This window comes from Mustela lutreola, chromosome 5 (assembly GCF_030435805.1).
Source record: "Mustela lutreola isolate mMusLut2 chromosome 5, mMusLut2.pri, whole genome shotgun sequence".
Classification (NCBI taxonomy): Eukaryota; Metazoa; Chordata; class Mammalia; order Carnivora; family Mustelidae; genus Mustela; species Mustela lutreola.
Window position 1 is genome coordinate 8,038,728 of NC_081294.1, and position 22,663 is coordinate 8,061,390.

General features: G+C 47.5%; 2 long non-coding RNA genes across 7 annotated transcripts; one reads left to right on the forward strand and one right to left on the reverse strand.

The window, feature by feature from the left end:
• Window positions 1–1,469: 1,469 nt before the first annotated feature.
• Window positions 1,470–17,669, reverse strand: LOC131831579 (uncharacterized). 2 transcript variants are annotated; one of them, XR_009353715.1, is made up of 5 exons: window positions 17,550–17,669; window positions 17,199–17,345; window positions 5,815–5,898; window positions 3,826–3,946; window positions 1,470–2,801 (listed from the first exon to the last, which is right to left on the reverse strand). It is a non-coding gene; the product is annotated as an uncharacterized LOC131831579 (long non-coding RNA). The 2 variants fall into 2 exon arrangements; XR_009353714.1 differs by having other exon boundaries at window positions 17,199–17,340; window positions 17,550–17,663.
• On the forward strand, window positions 17,519–22,650 carry LOC131831578 (uncharacterized). 5 transcript variants are annotated; one of them, XR_009353712.1, is made up of 5 exons: window positions 17,529–17,658; window positions 18,364–18,493; window positions 19,446–19,607; window positions 21,254–21,379; window positions 22,460–22,650. It is a non-coding gene; the product is annotated as an uncharacterized LOC131831578 (long non-coding RNA). The 5 variants fall into 5 exon arrangements; XR_009353713.1 differs by lacking the exon at window positions 17,529–17,658 and adding an exon at window positions 17,761–17,997; XR_009353711.1 differs by lacking the exon at window positions 18,364–18,493 and having other exon boundaries at window positions 17,519–17,658; window positions 19,494–19,607.
• The last annotated feature ends 13 nt before the right edge of the window (window positions 22,651–22,663 follow it).

Genomic DNA, 22,663 nt, shown 5'->3' on the forward strand with positions numbered 1-22,663 from the left:
ATGAAAGCATTGGAGAATGGCTTATAGGTGTTTAAAATTCTGGTTAACAACCTCCCAGGCGATAAAACCGATCATCAAAACATTTTTTATTATCTTTGCAACCAGACAAGGAACGATTTGCATCCCTACAAGACAAAATTAAACTCAACTCCTGTCAGATAAGAATCATTTGCCTCTTTCAGTTTTGTACATGTTATCCTCCCCCTCACAGAATTGTCAACTATCTTAATGAATCTTAAACAGTCTGAAATGAAGGTGTACCCGCCCCGACCCCCCCTCAGAGCGTTAGTGTCCAGTATGTTGTTGAAAGGCAAGGAGAGCAAATCATGCATTTCCTATTTCCAAGTTTTGAGATTTGTCTTTCTTTCTTTCTTTCTTTCTTTTTTTAAATTTTTTTTCCTTAAGTAGGCTCCGGGTCCAGCATAGACGCTAGTCCAGGACTTGAACTCACAACCTTGAGATCAAGACCTGAGCTGAGATCAAGAGCCAGATGACTGACTGAGCCACCAGGCGCCCTGAGGTTTTCCTTTTTCTTAATGCTCTTTTAATCTAGAATAGTCTTCCCATTAGGTTGTTACCCTGCAAAAGTTCCCACATTCTGATTTTACCTGCTTCCTCCTAAGTGTACGTCAGTCGACTGTGATTTTAAAATCAACACCTCATTGTTAGGATAACACATGGCACTGAATACATGAGATGGTTTTTGTGCCCATGAGTTATTAAACTATTACAGGATGGTGAGCTAATGTTTTATTAATTTATTCACTCTGTCGTTGACCTCAAATTCAAACACGTCGGATTCCCATTGGGTACTCTAAAAATTGTGAATGTGGGTTTGTTTCAGGAGCACTATCCTGGGGTCACCTTTTGATGGTGAACCTGCTTCCATTTCCTCCAGGAGTCCTTGGTGCCTAACAGATAGAGGCTTCCTGGTGGTTGTCTTTGAAACCCTGGCCTGCAAGTTTGAAAGGCCTCTTCTTCCCCACCCTTATTCCTTACCTCAGCAAGTCACTGAAGGTCTGGGAACTTCTGTTTTTCATAAACAACCCAGATTTTTCTCCTAGACATCAATTTCTAATTTGTTCTGCTTTCCCCATATGTCTTTAATATCATCCTCACGGCTTCTCTACCTGGTTTAGCAGAAAAAGCACCCCACAGGAAGCCCCTGGGTTTTCTTCAGAAAGAACTTTTCTCTGAAGCGAATGAGACACCCACTTGCCAGAAAAAGAAGAACATTTATCTTGCCAGATAAAAGAAGAGCATTTATGGAAAGGTGAACATTCTCATTTTCCTTATGGGCAGGCCAAGGATGACATCCAAATTCCTTCACCCGGAATTTGACCCAGTTATCCTCCTATATTTATTCACTTTTAATTTAGAAAAATGTTGAAAGTGTAAAAAAGTAAAGAATTAGTACAATGAACACATATGTACTCTCCACTGAGATTCCAGTGCTAATATTTTGGCTCTTTTTTTTAAAAGATTTTATTTATTTATTTGGCAGACAGAGATCACAAGTAGGCAGAGAGGCAGGCAGAGAGAGAGAGAGGAGGAAGCAGGCTCCCCGCTGAGCAGAGAGCCCGATGCGGGGCGGGGGGGGGGGGGGGCTCAATCCCAGGACCCTGAGATCGTGACCTGAGTCAAACGCAGAGGCTTTAACCCACTGAGCCACCCAGGCACCCCTGGCTCATGTGCTTTATCTCTTTTTTGTTTGTTTGTTTTACCTGTTTGAAAACAAGTTGCAGACATCAAGCCATTTCACTGCCCAATACCTCCATCTGCATCTTCTAAGAATAAGCACCTCCCTCCATGTCGCCACAATGCCCTTGTCACACCTATGAAAATTATCAACCATTCCCCAATCTGTGTAACACTTGTTTCACATCCCAGTTTCCCCATTTGTCCCCAGAATTACTCATATGACTTAAAAAAAAAAAAAAAAAAAAAAAAAAACAAAAAAACAAAAAAAAACCCAGGAGCCAGTCAGGAATGTGAAACACTGCTTTTGGTCTCTTTATCTCTTTATCTCAAATAATTTCAGTAGTGATTTTTAAATATGTCCACAAATGCTTTCTCTTGATTCAATGGTAGAAATTCCTCTGGAGTGTCAGCTGTCCTCTGACTCATTTCTAACAAAAAGAATGAGCAAAAGTGACAGCTCATGCCTCTGAGACTGGGTCACACCTGGCTTTCTCCTTGCTCTCTCTTGCACGATCCTGTGAGCTACTGTTCATTGCTGTGTAAGCAGCTCAGCTTGGGGGTACTTTGTTACTGAGCAGGAAATAACTGATTCAGTATCCATTCAGCTTCTCCCTCTAGCCCTCCTTATGTCTCCTATGTACTGGAAGTTAAGTTTAAAGGCTTAATGGGGTTTAATCCAAACATTTCTGGAAAGAGTCTTGATACATTATTCTGAGAAGTTCACGATCCGGTAGGTCAGGAGTTTCCTGATGGTAGGAGTCCCACTAGGAGTGGGATTATGTTTGATCCTTTAGTTCCATTACTAAAAACCTTGTGCCAGGTGATAGATTATTGCTCAACAACCTTCTCCCACCCACCTAACCTCTGTAAGAGGAGGACCCTTCCCCACTCCACCCGCGGAAGGCGGCGGTGATGCTTTGGCCGATAGGATTTCGCGCACATGACGCAAGTGTGCTTGCCTTTCGGGGCTTGCCCTCCTGTACTTCTGCCATCACCATGAGAAGAGCTCCTCCCTGGTGGCTGTCGTCACCTGCACCCGAGCCCCAGGATCGTCCTCAACCAGCTCAACCAAGCCCAGCCTCAGCCAGCTGCCCTGTAATCTGTGAAAATAAATAATTGTTATTTTCAAGTATTCATTTGGGGGTTTTTTAGACAGTTTTTGGCGGGGGCAGTAGCTAACCGATACGACCCAGCACAATAAGACAGCTGCTACTGGTAGACACCACTGGACACTGGCTTTTCTCAAAGAATAGGCCTCCTTATCCACACGGATACATGCGCCTGGCAGCCAGGTTTCTATGGCAAATCTTGCCCCTAGCACCATCGGGAATGAGACCAGGGGAGGGCGCCTGAGCTCTCCAAGTTGGCTTTGGGGGTGAGCACAGACTAGCTAGTTTCCCCGTGTGGCTAGAATAGTAAGACGTACGCGCAGGGGCGATGGGGTAGTCTGTTCTACGTGGAGGCAGGGCAGACGTGGCAGCGGAAAACAAAAAACAATGAAGCAGACACAAAGGAAAACAGGGTCCTGCCAGCAGTCCAGGTCCTGGCTCTCATCCCTTTCTCTAGCCCAGATTCTTTCTTGACCTTCAGTTCTAGTGCTCCATATCCTTACAAGTGACTCTTTTATGAATAAGAGTGTCACGGGGTTTCTATACATGCAACTCAAGGATCTTCATACACATGCAGAAACCTGTCTCGCCCAGGTGTGCCCCGAACACGCCTGCGTCAGTTGCCTGGGACCACCGCAGCGGATGCACAAACTTGGTGGCTTAAAATAACAGAAATGTCTTCTCTCACAGTTCTGGAGACCAGAAGCCTGGCTGGGCTGCACTCCCTCTGAGGACAGAATCCTTCCCTGGTGCTCATGGCTTCTGGAGGTTCAAGGTGGTCCGAGACCCAGGTCTCCCTCCCTCCAGTCTGCACCTGCGCTCTCATATGGCCTCGAATGTGGTTTTACGTTCTTCTCTCCTGCCTCCCAGAATGACAGATGTTGGAGGGAGGGCCCACTCAGATTATCCAGGAACATCTCATCTCAAAATCCTTCACTGAATTACATCCACAAAAACTCTTTTTCTCATCATGCCACATACGCTGCGTCCGAGTATTAGAATGTGGACTTCATACCTCCCGCAGCTTCTCTCCAGGCCTCGGCCAGTGGGACAACCTCATACATGGGTACCTGTGTGTGTGATCTACAGAATTCAACTGGAGAGCATTTTAAATATCCATAGAAGTTGTGCATAGTCTGAAGAAAAAAAAAGAGAGAGAAAGCAAGATTCCAACAAGTTTTAAATTCTTTTGTGTTGAACAGACATTTTACATATTTTAGGATCCCTCTTAAGGTCCAAGGTATTTGAATGTAGTATGTATAATGGGAACATAAGGATTCAAGCTACACCAAAGAATCTCCTAGAGACTCTGGAATCACTGACAGAACAATCATGCACAGGACTCCCTGCATGACTGCCAGGCAGGAAGAAGACCCACCTTGACCTGGCAATGTTCAGCCTCATATTTGCCTGTACTGTAGCCCGTGGCCTTAGTAGCCTCAGTAGCCTCAGTGAGCTGGGTTGCTGACTATATTCTGCCGTGCACAAATATCTTTTAGTCCAGGAAGATTTAGAATTAAGTATCAAAAACTTTTGAGACTCAAAACCATTATATTTTATTTTAATTTACTTCGTAATGTCTACATCCAGCATAGGGCTTGAACTCACAACCCCAAGACCAAGAGTCACGCACTGTACTGACCAAGCCAGTCACGTGCCCCTCAAAAACATAGCATGAAGATGAAATTTGTTAGGTAGGATATGCACATTTGGTACTGGATATTCTTGGGATACTTAAGAGAATTTGACCTATTGGAAGCTCAGCTGTGTCACACTGAGTTTCAAATGTGCAACTGAATCATCAATTTGACTTTTGCTTTGGGGATGAAGTCTTATCTTACTAAGTTTATTTACCATGTTGAAACAGTTCAGAGAGAACTTAAGCTTTGTTTCTTTTGTAAATTTGTTAGATTTCCTATAATCAATAGTCAGGAGATTTTTGTTGTTGTTTTTTTAAGTTTGTTTGTTTTTACTTTAGGGGTGCCTGGATGGCATAGTTGGTTGAGCGTCCAACTCTTGGTTTTGGTTCAGGTTGTGACCTCGGTGTCATGGGATCGAACCCAGCATTGGGCTCTGCGCTCAGCAAGGTGTCTGCTTGGGATTGTCTCTCCTCTCCCTCTGCCCCTCTGCTTAAGCTCTCTCTTTCTCTAAAACAAATAAATCTTTAAAAATTAAAAAAAAAAATTGGGTATGGACACTGGGGAGGATATGTGCTATGGTGAGTGCTGTGAAGTGTGTAAGCCTGATGATACACAGATCTGTAACCCCTAGGGCAAATACGACATTGTATGTTAATTTTAAAAATACTATAAAAAATAAAAATAAATTTCTTTTACTTTTAAGTAACCTCTACACCTGCTGTGGGGCTCAAACTCACAGCCCCGAGATGGAGAGTCACACACTCTGTCAACCGCACCAGCCAGACACCCTAAGAGGTTTTTTTTATTGTTAACCCAAATAACAAAAGCACCATAAGAGGAAATCAGTTATGTGACATTTTACTCTACAGCTAAAAAGATCTGAGGGCGGGTGGAAGGAGAGGGGATTGAAGGCCTGACCTTCTCGGTTCCAGAGAAACAAGTGCTAGGGATGCCATGTCCAACCTCAGGTCTTCAGCTCAACCTGGCCTCGGGTGTGCAGGAAAGGTAGGAGGGTAGATCTTCCGAGTTCTCCCCACAGGAGACATTTTTCCCTCTTCTTTTTGTTCTATGTACATGAGGTGAAGGATGTTCACAAAACCTGTCGTGGTGATCATTTCCCAGTGTATGTAAATCAAGCCTTCTTACTATACATGTTAAACTTAAAAAAATGAATGGTAATAAGGCAGCCAAAGAGAAAAAAACTGAGCATATGATGAGAAGAAAGCCATGTGTTCAAAGGCTCAATGAGCTTAGGTGTATAGCGTATTTGATTAACTTAAAGAAGCCAGAAAACTATGTCCTCTTTGGCTGGAGAGGCCCATGGGAGCAGACACAGACACTGCATGTGCTTTCTGTTTACTCACGCATCACAAGAGGAGTAATGATGCCTTGAACTGGAAGCTCAGGGCTGGCGATTTTTTGGCTATTACTGAAGTATTCCAGTAAGGCTGAAACGACACATGTATAAAAACATTGTAAGGGTGTTATTACAAAGGTGTGAGTCATGTCTAATGCTTTAGCTTTGAGTTCAGAAAAAAAGCTTAATGTTTTTCTTTTTATGAAGTTTGTCTTTTCCCCACCATTTGTGACTTTTAGATTTACTATAGAAAGATAATTCTGGTTTCAACTGTATTCCAGTTATAATAACGTTTATACTCACACTAAAAAAAAAAAAAAAAAAAAAGGTTTGAGGAGAGCTAATTAATTAAATTAGTAAATGGGACCAAGTATCATCCAAAGATCTACTTAAACCAATGCCTCAAATTTGCTCGAAATATAAGAAAAATGAGATCTGTAACTTAAGCTTTAATAATGAAAGAAGAATGGTTTAGGATTTGGAAACTTCATATATTGAAAATTAAAATATAGAACCAAAGTGAACACCTGCACAGTTCTTTCTGCCCTCAAAAACTACCTCAAGAATGCCCAAACCCTCAAATCAACAAATTGGGGCCATCCCTTGTCCCTTTCTGGCTGCCAACATCGAATACTTTTTTAGGCCCAATCAAAGTGTGTCAATTTTTTTAAAAAAATGTATTTGTATCTCTTCTATCTTCTGATCACGTGTAAAGTCAACCCGTTCCAAATGGTCATTTCACTGTGGTTGTGTCCATTATGTGAACTTGATCTTGCTTGGCCTTGGGTCCTTGGAATTTGGGCCGGCAATTTGCAACAATGTGGATGGAGCTAGAGAGTAGCTCCCTTAGTGAAATAAGTCAGAGAAAGACAAATTCCATACGATTTCAAGCCTATGTGGAATTTATGAAACAGGACAAATGAACAAAGAAAAAGAGAAACAGAGAGATAAACCCCAAAACAGACTCTTAGCCATGGAGAGCAAACTGGTGGTTCCCAGAGGACAGGTGAGTGGGGGGAGGGGGAAATAGGTGAAGGGGCGTGAGAGGACACTTCCTCGGATGAACACCGGGTGATGGAGGTATCTGCGGAATCACCGGACCCACCTGAATCTAATATAACGCTGGGTGTTAGCTGTACCGGCACTAAAATAAAATTAAATAAAATTTGTGGTTGCCGAGGGGCACCGGAGAGGCTCAGTCGGTCGAGCACCCACAACTCTTTTTTGGGGTCATGGTCATGGGCTTGTGGGATCCAGCCCCGTATGAGGCTCTGCACTGGGCCTGGTGCCTGCTTAAGATTCTCTCTCTCCCTCTCCTCTGCCCCTCCGCCCGCTCCTGAATGCTCTCTCTCTCTCTCAAAGAAAATGAATAAATAAACTTTTTAAATAATTAAATAAATACAATAAAGAGACATTTGCAGCAGCTCAACTCATAATCGCCCCAAACAAGAAAAACCCGGACGTGTTTCAGTGAGCGAGTCGGTAAACAATCAGGGATATATCTGTGCATAGAAAGTTACTCAGTATAAAAAGGGGCAAATTATTCAGACACCCAAAAACGTGCATGGATGAGCTTATGGTCTACTAGTGTGGAGAGAGCTCCTAGGAAGGAAGGGTCAGCGTGGAAAAGGGGCAGAAAGGGAGAGCATGATTTTGCTAATTCAAAGCCAAGTGTGAAGGACGGTCCGTTCCAACCCCTTTGCGTACACAGCGAGCAAACACACCCGTAAGGAGAAAAGGGCAATTTTCCGGCAATCACAGGACCCATTTAGCGATTTCTTTTTCTCTGCCTCCCTGAACTAGCTCTTAGTTTAAATAATGAAACCACTCAGTTTTCTTTCTTTCACGGGTAAGCATTATGATATTTTGGCATTTAAATCTAAATTCACAGATGTTCTTAAACAACACTGCTTCCTTTTTTCCTAAGGAAGAAACCCCACTGTTACTGTTCTGGAAAGTGGGAAACTTCTTCATTTGTTTTAGGGATGACATCAGTTTTCACAGAAAAAGGACACCATCCTATCACCATTTAGGGTCCCGTTTGTATTAGTTATCTTTTTTTTTAAGATTTTATTTATTTATTTGACAGACAGAGATCACAAGTAGGCAGAGAGGCAGGCAGAGAGAGAGGAAAGGAAGCAGGCTCCCTGCCGAGCAAAGAGTCCGACGTGGGTCTCGATCCCAGGACTCCAGGATCATGTCCTGAGCCGAAGACAGAGACCTTAACCCACTGAGCAACCCAGGAACCCCTGCATTCGTTATCTCTTGTTGCATAACAAACATCATTAAAATTTAGTGACTTCAGCAAAGAAATATATGGTTTCTCAAGTTTCTGCTGGCCACCCTTAGGTTCAGACGGCTGGTCGAAAAGCTGAGGCGTGGATCTAAGGTGGTTTCATTCCCATGTCTGGGACCTCTGTACAGCAGTCAGCTTGCCTTTGCTCTCCACAGGGACTCCGAGTGTTCCGAAAGATTGACAAGAGAATTTACAATATCCCTTAAGGCCTAGTCTTAGAGGCTGCTTGCTGCTCTGTGTCATTTTTGCTGCATTGTGTTGGTCAAAGCAAGTCACCGGGCCAGCCCGAGGTTGGAGAAATGAATCTTAGTGCTTGATTTAAGGAGGAACAACAAAGCCACATTGCAAAGTGGAAAGGGCACAGGGACGCTACTCATCAGGGGACCATGACAGTAGCAATGTACAACTCTGCTGCTAATGATGTTTAAAGCTCATATGAATATTAATTAAATTAGCTCTTAGATCTGAAACTGAATGAAGTTAAGCTAAAGATATATTTTGGATTAGAGGCTCAAGTTCACTCCAGCTTTGATGTAGTTAATCCTTATTTGAAAACCACTGGAAACAGATGATTCAGAGATATCTGACCCTGTGGTTTTTATGAAGATTTTAACCATCAACTAACAGAAGAGTAACATGGAACCCTTTAGCTATTTTAAAATGCGCTGTTATTATCTAATCGTGTGTCAAGTCCCCTAGGTGTCCTAATGTCTAAACATTTCACAATGTTGTAGAATTATAAAAGGATCCAATTCCCAAAAGGATGAAAGCACAGAAACATCCACCAGAGCCGAGTGCTGGAGGTCTCTGGAGCAGAGGCACAGAGGAAAACCAAGATAATCGCTTGTGTGTGCGGTTCAGACTTAGCCTTCTGTCACCACAGGCTGCCAAACCTGTCACCTTTCCGGCAATAAGGAGTGATGCTCACAGGGGGACCAGAGCCACGGTGACACCTGGCCACCTCTGTGGTCTGGGCTAATCCCAGGAATTCCCTGGGGGAAACGTATCATGCGCAAATATCAAGGTCAGGAAACTGCCCAGACACCTGTCCCAAGTCCTCAGCCTCACCGAATTCCTCATGCTCCTTCCCACGTGAAAGCCTCCATGCTGGCCATCCTTGACGCCCCAGAGTAAGTAAAGAAGAGGAGTATAAATCAAAGCCAGGGAGCTGGCATCCTTGAAACGTTCTGGCTTGCCCCTGTGTTGCTCCCAGCCTGGATTTTCTACCTCCATCCTGCCTTAGGGATTGATTTTTCCTCTGACACCTTGAGTCAAGGGCACTTTTGCAATCCCCAGGTTGTGCCAGACTGTGCCTGAGCCTTCTTGCTGGGGGAGAAATGACACTGGCTCCTGCAGACACAGATCCTGCAGAGAACACTGGGCAGCGGGAGTGTTCCAGATTCTTCCGGAAGATCAGGGGAATAGGGAGAAGAAGCCCCGAAACAGAAAAACAAGAAAATGAGGAGGAAAAAGTGTGACTCTGGAGTTAAGAATTTCCTTTTCACGCTTCTGCTGCCCTGGGGTGGGCCTTACATGCCCATGAGGAGGAACCGGAGGGGTTTGTAGTGTGGGGCTGGGCCTGGCATTGGGTGGTGTGTGCCACGAAGGAGCCATCCGCATAACGGGCGCCATTATAGAATGGGCACTCACACCCGCACCTGATGGAGACAGATAGCGAAGGCTTTGTCCCAAACCAAAAGAATCTGCAAGCGTCTCTCAAAATTCCGAGTTTCCATGTGAAGCTGTCTTCCTGTGGGAACTCGACTGCGTGAAACAAGCGGTTAAAGCATTTAGCAGCTCTGTGTGCCCAGGGGCTGTAATGTCAGTCATTCGTTCTAGAAAAAACCCAAGTGTTTATGACTCAGGCAGCTCTCCCACCTTTCATGCAGTCCCGGGGAGTCCTTCACTGGCCTCTTCCTCCCTATCCCCACCCCGCTCCCAGGTCCTCCCGGTCTCTCTCTCCCCATGGAGCCTCCTCATCCTCAGGACTCCCTCCCTCTCCTCCTCCAAGGGCATGGCTCCAGAACAAGCTGACCACCCTGCACAGCCCCAAGTCCTGGGACAGATCCCAGAACCTAAGGTTCAAGGTCAAACTCCTTAGCGTGGCTTTGATGTCAGGCTTCGGTTTACTCCCACGGACCCCTCCCCTCTGACTCCCAGCCTCCGTTCTCCAGGACCAAGGGCATCGGGCACTGTCACACTGCTGGGCTTCGATCCATGCTGTTCTCTTCTCCCTGCTGCAAACTCTCTGGGAGGTGGAGGCAAATATTTTTTCAGCTGTAAGGCTGCACTCTTCCCCACGACCTCAGCAGAACCCTCGCCCTAACCGCTCACTGCGGGTCGTGCCCGTGGGATTTCTGCTCGCCATGTGTTTCAGTCCCTGTGATGGGGGACAGCTGGGAGCTGGGATGTCTGTCTCTCTCCTGTCCAGGAGGAGGATGTCGTCACTGCATCCTGCCCTCCCCGAGCTCTGTCTCATTCCACACCATACAGTGAACTATTCCTCTCATAGGTCTCCATGCAGAGGGCTTTCTGAGGAGAAGGTTCTCTGTCAACATGTGGAAGCTGCTTTACCCATCCCTGTTGTAGATCTATTCAACTGTTTTTTGAACTGGCCGCACCTTCCTTCCCCCCCCCCCAAAAAAAAAACCCTAAAAATAGGTCTCTGATGGTTCTTTGAGATGGTAAAGTTACCATATAACCCACCAATTCCACTCCCAGGTATAGAGCCGAGGGAACTGAAGACCTATGTCCACACCAAAATCGAGACAAAAATGTTCACTGCAGCATTATTCATAACAGCAAAAAGTAGAAACAACCCAAATGCCCACCAGCTGACGTATGCAGGGATAACCTGTGCTCCATCCACTCAGCGGACTATCCTCGGGCTGTAAGAAGGAATGAAAGTGCTGGCACGTATTACAATATGGATAAACCTTGAAAACATTACGCTGAGTGGAAGATGCCAGACACAAAGACCACAGATCCCATGATTTCATTTATAGGGAATGTCCAGAGGAGTAAAATCTATTTGACTCTAATCTTTCCATAGTAGATGTATCGAAAGGCTAGAGTTTGGGGAAATCTGGGTGGCTCAGGGGGTGAAGCATCTGCCTTCGACTCAGGTCATGATCCTGGGGTTCTGGGATCGAGCTGACTGCTCTGTTTCGACGGGGACCATCAGACCTGACTTGTGCGTCTGGAGGGGGTGACTGGTATGTGGGAGTTACACCTCAGATAAAGAACTCAAATGGAGAGGAAAAGAATTGTCCTGGGAACCTTTCAAGGGATATTCTAGGCCTTGGAGGCCCAGATATTGTATGTCACATCTGTTCTAAGCGCAAGAAAAAATCGCTTTCCAAAGATCTTCTGGCTCTTGGCCTCCGTTAACTTCTCTTCAAGCCTCTACTCTCCCTTTTCTGCACCCCCTCGGGTGGGGAGGGGTGGGTTGTTAGCGCCGACAGAGGGTGGCTGAGAAGCCGCTACTGCAGGTGCAGGAGGAAGCCCCCCGCAACCCGCCGGGGAGGACCTCCCTGCAGGTGTGCATGCGGGCCAGGACGGTCCCAGGCGGAGGCTGCATAGACGGGCCTGCCCAGCCCCCAGGGGCTGTGCTCTGGGAAAGGGTGACACCGCACTGTAAGAGAGCTGTTCCGCGGCAGGTGCACCCAGCCTCCCCAGAGACCCCGACCCAACCTTAACCAAACTCCCGGGATGGGGGGAAGCCCGGAGAGGAGTTTTCAGGGGACTTGGGGAGCGGCCCCCCCGCCGCTCAGCCATCAGGCACGTGGATCACATCCGTTCTGGTTCCTGCCAACCTCAGACCGCGGGGTGGGGGTGGGGGGCTGTGGGCGCCGCCCGGGACCGAGAGGGCTGGTGTCCTTGGGTAGGTGCGATGCCTCCCAAGGGCCGCCCGAGAGACTGGAGGTGGGGGGCGGAGCGGGGAGGGAAGGGGAGCAGGAATGCGGGGCCAAGTCAGCGGAATCCGTGCCGACCGAGAGAGACCTGGTTCGGAATCAAAGGCACCGCAGGGGGCGGGAGGGTTGGAAAACAGCAACATTTGTATTAGGGGAGAAAAAGCAGATACAAATGTCCTCGCAGTGGGAATTCGGGGTTCGCAGGAGAAAGCAGGCGGGGGGGGGGGCAAGAGCCAGTGTGGGCGGCGAGGGCGCACCAGGGACACAGGGGACCCCTGCCCAGCCGGGTGGGCGCTGTGTGGGCCGGGCTGAGCAGGCCCCGCGCGGAGGAAAGAAGCCTAAGGGAGCTGATGGATGGTGGCGATGTAGACGCGCCTCCTGGTGTCCCCTCTAAAATGCGCGCCCGCTGGGGGAATCTCAGCGACAAAGAAAGAGAGCCCCTGGGCGCTGGAGGCTAGAAGAAGAGCCCCTACTCAGCCCGGAGCCGTTCGCTTGGGGCTTTGGCTTTGCGGCTGACTCAGACCACCTTGTCTCCAGCCAAAGGGCAGGGGTGGCCGCTGCCAGCAGGAGTCCCAGCGGGGAGCAAGAGGGCGTCTGTCCATCTGGGCCTTCTTTCTTACAACTGTTTCTCTTATTACCAACATGTTTCATGTTCATTATTTAAGAGTATATCAAATACATTATCGTGGCGTCCTGGCCCTCCCCAGATGTCCACCCTTAATCCCTAGAACCTGTAAATATGCTCGATGGCACACCTGGCCCCGCACAGTGCGGGGTTTTGCATGTGTGATTAGGTTGAGGCTCTGAAGTTGGGAGATGAACAGGGATTACCTGGGTGGGCCCAGTGTGGTCACAGGGGAGAGAGGACAGGGGGAGCAGGGTCAAAATAAGGAGCTGTAACTGCAGAAACCGAGGTCCCAGCAAAGCGATCGCTAGCTTTAGAGGTGGGGGAAGGGAAGCGAGTTGCTGAATGCTGCAGCTTCTGGAAGGTGGAAAAAGGCAAGAAAAGAGTTTTGCCTTGAGCCCCCAGAAAGAATTCAGTCCTGCAAACACCCTGATTCCAGGACAGCCCATCTCGCACTTCTGACCTCGGAGTATAAGACGATAAATCGCTTCTGTTTTAAATGACTAAGTTGGTGATAATTTGTTATAGCAGCACAGGAAAGTAATGCATAAATACATACATTTTTAAAAAGAAAATAAATCAGTTGTGATCCACCAGCCAGAATAAAATAGTAATTTTTAATATCTATAATGTAGCAGTCAACGGAGGACAAGAACCGGTATGTGAAGGCACTTGCGAAGAACGAAAGTGTCGTGGAGCTCATGCTGGCCTGTCCAGGTGAACATGCCGCAGTCATTTCACCAGCCAGGAGGGTGTCCAAGCTCGCCCGATGCCCAGATCTGGGCTTCTCAATATCATTCTCCCTCACAGAAGCCAGAGCTCTTTGGATAAATGGCTAATTTCAGGGCTCAGATAGGAAAGATACAAATGAAACCAGATGGTAATATTCTGTGAGACAGCGAGGAAGTCCTCAAAGAATGACAGGAACTTAGCCAAAGAACCCAAGAAAGTTAGCTTGGAGGAACTCCCTTTCGACAAATCTGGGATAATTGGACCAACAATACCGATAGTATTGAATTATGACCATTCTTATTTTACCTATCCCAATCATAGGGTAAAGTAAAAATCCACAAGTGCTGGCAGATATAATTATGTAAATGAAAAAATAATTGGGGAGAAGAGAAAACTCTTCTTATGGTGGAATATCAACTAGTAAGTGTCAAAGGAGTAATGGACGTTGAAATACCATTTGCCATCAGAGCATTAATTGTGTCAGAGAGAATCGCCAGTGGATGCTGAAGTAGTGGGTGAGAATTTAATGAGAAATGGGATATGTATACAGTCTTACTCTCTCCTCGCAGGATACTAACCGTAAAAGGAAAGTAACAACTTTCCAATGGAGAAACCTGGCAGCCCCCTTGGCCAAAGGATCAAAATTCGCGTCACCGGGGCGCCTGGGTGGCTTAGTGGGTTGGGCCTCTGCCTTCAGCTCAGGTCATGATCTCAGGGTTGTGGAATCGAGCCCCGCATCGGGCTCTCTGCTCAGCGGGGAGCCTGCTTCCTCCTCTCTCTCTGCCTGCCTCTCTTGTGATCTCTGTCTGTCAAATAAATAAATAAAATAAAATAAAAATTAGTGTCACTGGTAATGGAACAAATGGACAATGTGAGCCTCTGATACAATACCACTGAGGGTCCTGTCATTTTGGTGCTGCTCCTGCCAAAAATTCATAACCTCAGTTTGTGAGGGGCTAGCAAACAAATCAGATTGAAAGGTATTTCTACAAAATAACTGGCCTATATCCTATAAAAATGCCCATGTCATGAACAACAAAGAAAGATTAAGAAACCATTCCTTATTAGAAGGGACTAAAGAGGCATGACACCTAGCTGCCCTGTGGATTTGATGCTGGATCCTGGACTGGGAAAAATGGTATCTTCCCCCCTTTCTTTTCAAAGGACATTAGTCAGGCTACAACGTGGATTAATCTTGAGGATCTTAACCTTATGCCAAATGAAATAATCCAGTCAAAAAGGATAAATATTGCGGGATTCCACTTTTGTGAAGTACTCAGAGTTGCCAAATTCAGAAATAGAAGAGATGGTGGTTTCCAGGGGCTGAAGAAGTTGGAATGGGGTTACTGTTCAGTGAGTACAGGGTTGAGATGATGATAGATGGTGTGCATGTCGATGGTGTTCCCTAGAGACTGAATGTTTGCAGCGCCCCCAAATTCATAGAGTGAAACGTCATCCCCAACGTGATGGTGTTTGGAGGTAGAGCCTTTGAGAGGAGAGTAGGTCCTGAGAGCAGAGCCTTTGTGAACGAGATTAGTATTCTTTTAAGAGAGACCCCAGAGAGCTCCCTTGCCCCTTCTGCCATGTGAGGACACGATGAGAGATCGCCGTCTCTGAATCAGGAAGCCTCCTCGCCAGCCACCGGACTTGTCCGCACCTTGATCTTGGACTTGCAGCCTCTAGACCTGTGAGAAGTAAATGTCTCTGTTTGTAGGCCACGTGATCTACTGTATTTTTACCACGGCAGCTCACATGGATGAAGACAGTGGTAATGGCTGCACAACACTGTGAATGAGTTTAATGCCACGGATTGTATGCTTAAAAATCGTGATAATGGACAACAGGTGTTGGCGAGGAGGTGGAGGAAAAGGAACACTTGTACACTGTTGGTGGGAGTGCACACTGGTACAGGCATTGTGGAAACAGTATGGAGGTTAAACATAGAACTACCTTACCATCCAGTCATCAGACTACCCAAAGAATACAAAAACACTAATTCAAAGGGAAACATGTACTCCTATGTTTACAGCAGCATTATTTACAATAGCCAGATATGGAAGCAGCCCAGACATCCATCAGTTGACCAATGGCTAAAGACGTGGAGATTATATATATATATATATATATATATATATATATATGTAAAATTCAGCCATAAGAAAGAGTAAAATCCTGCCATTAGTAACCACATGGATGGAGCTAGTGAGTATAACGGTATAATGCTAGGCAAAATAAGTCAGTCAGAGAGAGACAAATATGGTATGATTTCACTCATATGTGGAATTTAAGAAACAAAACAAATGAGCAAAGGAAAAAAAAAAAGAGAAAGAAGAAAACCAAGAAACAGACTCTTAGCTAAGGAGAACAAACTGACGGTTACCAGAGGGGAAAGGTTGGGGAGGTGGGGGAAACAGGGGGCGGGGGTGAAGGAGAGGAGAGCACTTGTCGTGATGAGCACGGGGTGACGTACAGAAGTGTCCAGTCACTTTATCGCACACCTGAAACTAGTATACTGCTGCATGTTAACTAACTGGAACAAAAATAAAAACTTTAAAAATTATAGAGAATATTTTTAAGTTAAGGTTAAAATGCTAAATCTCATGCAATATGTATTTTACCATAATAAAAAAATAATTTGAAAAATCCTGCGACTTTCACAAACACACCCATCAGTAGCTGACCGGCAGAATTTTCATGAGGTCTGTAGTTCTATAATACGGGTATGCCAATGTTAATTTCCTCATTTTTAAAAAGATTTTATTTATTTGTTTATAAAAAGTTTTTTAAAGGTTTTATTTATTTATTTATTTGTCAGAGAGAAAGGGAGCACACAGACAGGGGGAGGAGCGGGCAGAGGGAGAAGCTATTTCCCCACTGAGCAGGGAGTCCGATGTGGGACTTGATCCCAGGACCCTGGGATCATGACCTCAGCCGAAGGCAGACACTTAACCGACTGAGCCACCCTTGGTGTCCCAAGATTTTTTATCTAGAAAGAGAGTGTGTGCGGGCATGCAAGGGGCAGAAGAAGAGAGAGAATCCCAAGGAGACCCCCCCCCCCACCAAGCATGGAGCCAGACATGGGGCTCAATCTCATGACCCTGAGTTCATGACCTGAGCTGAAATCAAGAGTCAAGGCTTAACTGACTGAACCATCCAGGGGCTGCTTTCCTCATTTTGATAAATGTACCATGGTTATGTATGAAAATGTCCTTTAAAAAAAATAGAAACATATAGTGAAGTATTTAGGGGCAAAGAGGCACAATGTCTACAATATCTTCTCCAGCAGCTTAGAAAAATTAATGTACGCAAATTATTGATATATGGATGATCTGGGAAACAAAGACAGAAGAAAAACTTAAATTTCCCTACTCTCTGCAGCCCACTGACAAGTCCTTGAAACAGGCAGAGTGACATTCCTCTAGGGACTCAACTGCCTCAATGTTAATACTCTGCTAAGGGCAAAAGGTAACCCCAGCCCGACCCCCAGGATCCTGTGAGTCGTCCACCCAGCCTCATCCCACCCATCTGAAGTTCAAAAGCCGAGCAAACTGTCGGTGATGGAGTCCCATTCCTGTCCCTGGGGGGCGGGTACTGAGCCGGAAGGGCCAGGGAATTCTGCGCAGTCCTGGAAGTACTCGACAGCCTGTTCTGGGTGTTGGACACAAGTTATCAAGATGTACACTTAAGCTTTGCGCACTTTTTACTCTATGTGTTAATCCCATATTTAAAAGGGTCTAGCCCCACCCCCGCCTCGGCGCGACAGCCCCGACGACGCGTCCGCGTGAACGAGGCTTTCCCGCAGATTCAATGGAGGTTCGATTTACCTTGTTTGTTATTTCGTTGCTAAGCAACACAGTCCGAGCTGCACAACCCAGTGACGCCAGCGACCGAGAGCCCATGTGGGGGATGTGCTAGACAGGGATCCGAGAGTGACCGACAGCGACAATCCCCGCTCCCGCTCCGCGCCTGCTCTGGGAGGTGGGGGAGGGGAGGAGGGAGGGGGAGGGGAGGAGGGGGGGTTGCCGAGCAGGACGACGTAGCCGCCGCCCGCCCCTCCCGGGCTGCCCGGAGCCGCTCGCCCCGCCTGCGCGCGCCTCCATCGCTATGACAACCGCTTCCCAGCAGGGGGCTGGAAGGGGCCCCTGCGGGTGTCAGGCAGGGCCTGGAGGTCTCACCTGCCACGGATGGAGGAGCCTGACCAAGAAACTCATGAGTCACCGCAAGGAAAGGCTGATGCGTAGGGTCGCTGCTGTCAAAACGGGCAGATCGGAGGCTGGGGGACAGGTCGGTGAGCGTGGGGGAGGGTTCTCAAGGGCAGGGGTGGGCGGGGCACGGAGGGAAAGACTGAACCCGGGTACAACCCAGATGGAGTGGAAATGCACAAAGGCCACCCGAACGGGAAAAGGCAAAGGCTCTTCATCCAGAGCTCACTACGCGCACGGAGCCGGCCACCCTCCGCGCGCAGACACTCGCAGGCCGCAGAGGAGCCGGGAAGCTTCCTCACGGAGAAAGGAAGACCGCGGATACGCTCCGTGTGGACGCTGCTGGCCGGGAACCCAGCGGCCTCCTGCGCGATCAGTTACAGACGCGCGGTGGCCTTCTCTGACTGGTCCGAAAGTGGAGGTGGGACCCAAAGTTAGAGACGCTGACAGGGATCAAGCGCTGACCCTTCCAGGCCAATCGCTGCAGGGGTTGAACTTTGGCTTCCTTCTGGGCCTATATGGTCAGGCCATCATCCGTGTGGGCGGTCTCTCAGGGAATACCCAGAGGTTAGAGGTCGAGAGTGGCCCCTGTGGTCTTATTCACAAGGAAGTGAGAGGCCCAGCTGGGGGGGGGGGGCACCCCAGAAGACATGGGACATGGAGCATCCCAGGGAGGAGAGTAGTGGGCGATGTTAAAGCCCCATGTGAAGTCCGCAGTACCGGGATCGGGGGCACCTCTGATGGGAATCGGATTCCCCTGAGAGCCCGGCATGTGTTTCTGGCGCAGGCCCTGGACCCAGACGCTGAGTGCGCTCCTTCCGACGTGTCAGACCTGGTACCTCGCTGAAGCTGAGCGCTCTCTTCCTCAACGCCTACCTCCTAGGAGTGCTGAGTTTGGGACGGAAAATTGTGCCCAAGTTCGTTGGACAGGGCCTGGCCTTCAGCAAGGGCTCAGTCAAGTTACATGTTATTTAGTGCTTCCAAATGATTGGTCAGAAACTTAAATTCAGAATATTGTGGGGAGGAAAACCCAAACTGTGGATTAATTGTAAACTAAAGTGTCAGAGACCTGGGCGCAGAGTGGGGCCGGAGGGTGGCTGGTGAGTGGATAGAAGGGGCTGGAAGGGGAGAGACAGTGGGCACAGCGGGCACCAAGAGGAGGCATTTGTCCAGCCTAGACCAGGTGCCCTTCCCAGGGTAGAGGAGGAAGAGGGGGGCTGTGCCAGTGGTGAGACTGGCAGGTCCCCTAGAACTCCGTTTGGAGTGAGGCAGGAATAGTTCTGTAGAAGGCAGGTGGGTCAGGGGGCTCCCGGCTGGCTCAAGGAGTAGAGCATGGGACTCTGGATCTCCCAGTCGTCTGTTCAAGCCCCACACTGGGCGTAGAGCTTACTTAAAAGAGGGAGAGAGAGAGAGGTAGACAGAGAGCAAGGCAGATCTTGTTGCCAGGAGACAAGAAGGAAGGAGAATTTCACAAACAAAAATACCATGTATGTCATATGCTTTAAGGGTTTGTGCTCAAAAAGATTTAGGGACACCTGGGTGGCTCAGTCAGTTAAGTGTCTGCCTTCAGCTCAGAACATGATTTCGGGGTCCTGGGATTGAGTCCCCACATTGGGCTCCCTGCTCAGCGGGGTGTCTGCTTGTTCCCCTCTCTCTGCTCTTGCTCTCTCTCTCTCAAATAAATAAAATCTAAAAGAAGAAGAAGAAGATTTAAACCTAAGAAATCAAGAAATCCTAGTTAGACTTCAGAATTACATCTAAGCAGTCAGAACGGAAATCATTACATGGGAGCCCCAAGTGCGGTTGTGATGCTTTCCTGGTAAACCTAGAAAATGTTTTTTAATTCAATGGCAACTTCTTCTGGGACAGGAAGTAAGTCTTTGATCTGCCTGATCTGCCTGACCTGCTTATCTCCAGGATCTAACAAAGCAGGTTCTACAGAAAAACCACTCCTTGAGTGTTTGATGGAGACAGACAAGATGACAGAAGAAACTCAACCCGGGAGCTGAATGTTTTCCATAATTGAGGAGGGTGAGGTGCTAACCCTAAGGTTTCCTCTGGGTTCCGTAGGGCTAGGAAAAAAATCTCTAAGGGAGAGCCTTGGTTTAGGGCAATGACACAATTTCAGGGTAGAAGCCAATCAGACTGAAATGTATGTTTCAAGGGACATCCCAAAGAGAGACTCCCCTCAGGCCCCGGGAGCTGCCCCAGAATGCTGGGCTGAGGGGGTGTGGCAGAGGGACTTGAAATTGGGCACAGGCTGCAACCAGCCGGTCAGTGCTGAAGCAGACCCTCGTGCTGGAGCTCGAATATTCCCTGACCACCGTGTCAGTTTTCTGTGGTTGCCGCAACCAATTACCAGAAACACAATAGCTTAAAATGACAGTTATTATTTCACATCACAGTTCTGGGAGCCAAAAGGCTGAAATCGAGGTGTTGGGAGGGTCACGTTTCCTGCAGAAGCTCCAAGAACCCGTTCCTCGCCTCTTCCAGTTTCTGGTGGCTCTAGTCGTTCCTGGCTGCGGCTGCACTGTTCCGACCTCTGTCTCATTTTCACGGGGCCTCCTCTTTGTGCCTCAAAGATCTCTCTACCTCACTCTTTTTTGCTCTCTCTTCTTTTTTAAGATTCCATTCATTTGAGAGAATGAGAGAGAGAGAGCACGCGAGCAGGAGGAGGGGCAGAGGGAGAAGCAGGCTCCCCGCTGAGCAGGGAGCCCAATGCGATTTGGGGCTTGATCCCCGGACTTGGACTTAACTTACTGAGACACCCAGGCGCTCCTCTTTGCCCCACTCTTTTTTTTTTTTAATTACTTTTATTAATATAATGTATTATGTACTTCAGGGGTACAGGATTATGAATCATCAAGCTTACACATTTCACAGCACTCACCATAGCACATACCCTCCCCAATGTCCGTCACCCAGCCACCCTATCCCTACCCCCCCTACCCCCCCATCTCCCAGCAATCCTCAGTTTGTTTTGTGAGATTAAGAGTCTCTTATGGTTTGTGCCCCCCACAATCCCACCTTGTTTCATTTTTTTTCCCTCCCTACCCCCCAAACTCCCTGCCCTGACTCTCAAATTCCACATATCGGGGAGATCATGTGATAATTGCCTTTCTCTGATTGACTTATCTCGCTTAGCATAATACCCTCTAGTTCCATCCACGTTGCTGCGAATGGTAAGATTTCATTTCTTTTGATGGCTGCATAGTATTCCATTTTATATATATACACCACATCTTCTTTATCCATTCATCTGTTGATGAACATCTAGGTTCTTTCCATAATTTAGCTATTGTGGACATTGCTGCTATAAACATTAGGGGGCCTGTGCCCCTTTGGATCACTGCATTTGTATCTTTTTTTTTTTTTTTTTTTTTTAAAGATTTTTTTTTTATTTATTTATTTGACAGAGAGAAATTACAAGTACACTGAGAGGCAGGCAGAGAGAGAGAGAAGGAAGCAGGCTCCCTGCTGAGCAGAGAGCCCGATGCGGGACTCGATCCCAGGACCTTGAGATCATGACCTGAGCCGAAGGCAGCGGCTTAACCCACTGAGCCACCCAGGTGCCCCACTGCATTTGTATCTTTAGGGTAAATACCCAGTAGTGCGATTGCGGGGTTGTAGGTAGCTCTATTTCCAACTTTCTGAGGAACCTCCATGCTGTTTTCCAGAGTTCTCTGCTTCACTCTTATGAAGGCACCTGTCAATGCATTTTTGGTCCACCTGGGTAATGAAAGATAATCTCATTTCAAGAGCCTTGACTGAATCACCCTGCAAAGACTCTTTTTCCAAATAAGGTAACACCCACAGGGGCTGGGGATTAGGGCACAGATGTGTCTTTTAGCCTTCTAACCCACATCCCAAAGGTCAGAACATGACATTCATAGCTCACTCCTGAAAATGCTTGTGGACTGCCACAGGGCTCCTGGGATACTCCGGAACTGACTCTGGGGTTTACACCAGGCAACCCAGCATCCGGAGATGGGATAGGGTTTATTACCAGCCTGGGGGGGTCTGTCTTAGTTTGGGAAATCCGACATTGTTTCAAGGAATTCCTGGGCTATGGGATCCTCTGGATGTACAAGGTTTTGTGGCCAGTTTAGGAACTTTTCTACTCTTAAGGGTGGACCTCTTGGTTCATTTATCCTTTGGGTCCCATGGATGGGTCAACACTTTGCAGAATGCATGCTTGGACATTCCAGCTGCATGAGATGGCCTTTAGGGAAGGGTTCAGTGGCCAGATACTTGTGGACATCACTGGTGACATTCCCTTTTTGCAAATCCTCAACACATTTTAATAGATTAAAGGCACCCAGGAATCTTACAGTAGAGAAGACTAGTATTTCCCAACTTTCTTGGAACCGCTGACAACTCATACCTTGCTCTGGAAGGGAGACCTAGTAAGAGGAAATGTACGAGTATGTGTTTGGCCTGTGTGTCCTCTGGGTTGGCAGCATGAGCGAATGCCAGATTATTCCTTGTTTCTGACCGTCTTTGCCATCCCAGGGCTGGTGCCAGCTGCTGACTCTAATGGGCTCCGGTCCCCATTAGGTACCTGCTCACCGGCTGACGTTTCACTTTGTCCCAGGATTCCGCTGTGCTTGCCCAGGACTTATTGATCCTGCTTTGATGTTACAGGGCAGAAGGCACAGTCCTTGGTTGTGCTGAGTCCTCCTGGCCCTTCCCACATTCTGCCCTTTCACCACAGCTGGGGACCTTGCCTTGTTTGTGGGTGAACTTTTGCATACATGGCATTAAAAGGCCTCTTTAATCAGGCTTCATTGAGTAGTAAGGTTGGAAACGTGGCAGTTCAATCTGAATTTGTATGAGGATCAGACGGGGTGAAGGGGTTCCTAACTTCTCCTTTCCCTTTTTAGGTCTCTCTTGGAGGAACTCTCAAGGCCTGGCCTCTCACATGGAGAAGCACTCAGGAACCCGTCACTCAGGAAGACCAGCAGGAACGAACTGTAGATTGATTTCCTGCCTTCCTTCCTTCCTTTCAAGATTTAATTTATTTATTTGGGAGAGTGGGGGAGAGGTAGAGGGAGAAGCAGACTCCCTGCTGAGCAGAGAGGGATCAT